Below are 873 nucleotides of genomic sequence, written 5' to 3'. Positions count from 1 at the left end.
GGCGTACATGGTGGTCAGGAGATAATAATACACATAAATAGTTAATCGTGTCATAGATCCCCAGAGGACCAGCAGATCTGTGCCTGTGTCTGTACCGCCCACTTCACATTCCGCTGCAGCCTGCATCAGCCATGTTCAGGAATCCACTGGTCATTTCCTGAGTCATGTGATCCCATGAGTGCTGCCCATTTACCCCAGCGCACCAGAATATTCCACAGAAGCACTCCATCTGCTGGCAGAAGTGCGAGCACCAACTGAGCTTCTTCTGTTCCAACACTCCCTCTGGAGGTAGGTTCTCTTACCTGTGGGTCATGTGATTTCCATCTGCATTATGACCTCCCCTATAAAAGGAATTCATTGCCAACAGGAAGTTGCCTGAACAAGGAGTTCCTTTGGCTCTGCTCCCAGGTTCCCAGTGTTCCAGTTTGTGTCTCCTGTTCCTGATTGTTCATGTACCGACCCCGGCTTGACCCCGACTACTTCTGCTTGCTGCCTGCCCTGACCTCTGGCTTGTTTGACCTTGATTCTGTCTTATGTTCCTGCGCTTTGCCTGATTCCTGTTTGTCAGCAATCATCTGCCTCTGCGTGCATGGGTGCCGCAACCTGGCAGTTGCCCGCAGCATAACATCCTCACCACTAGAGGCTCTGGTGAAGACCAGGCAGCTGCTTAGACTCTGCGCCCTTTGCACCTCTGTGGGGGAGTCAGAAATGGAAAAGTATCTGGGGGTCTGGTAGATCATAGACTTAATAACAGCATGCAATGCCAAGCTGCAATTTCTAAAGCTAGTAAAGTACTTCCTGCCCCTGTCCATATAGAGAACTTTCTTCCCCATTATTCACTTTGAGATCATTACAAAGAACAAGAGGGCACTC

Source organism: Pyxicephalus adspersus, chromosome 7 (assembly GCF_032062135.1).
Source record: "Pyxicephalus adspersus chromosome 7, UCB_Pads_2.0, whole genome shotgun sequence".
Classification (NCBI taxonomy): Eukaryota; Metazoa; Chordata; class Amphibia; order Anura; family Pyxicephalidae; genus Pyxicephalus; species Pyxicephalus adspersus.
Note: the sequence above shows the minus strand (reverse complement) of the source record.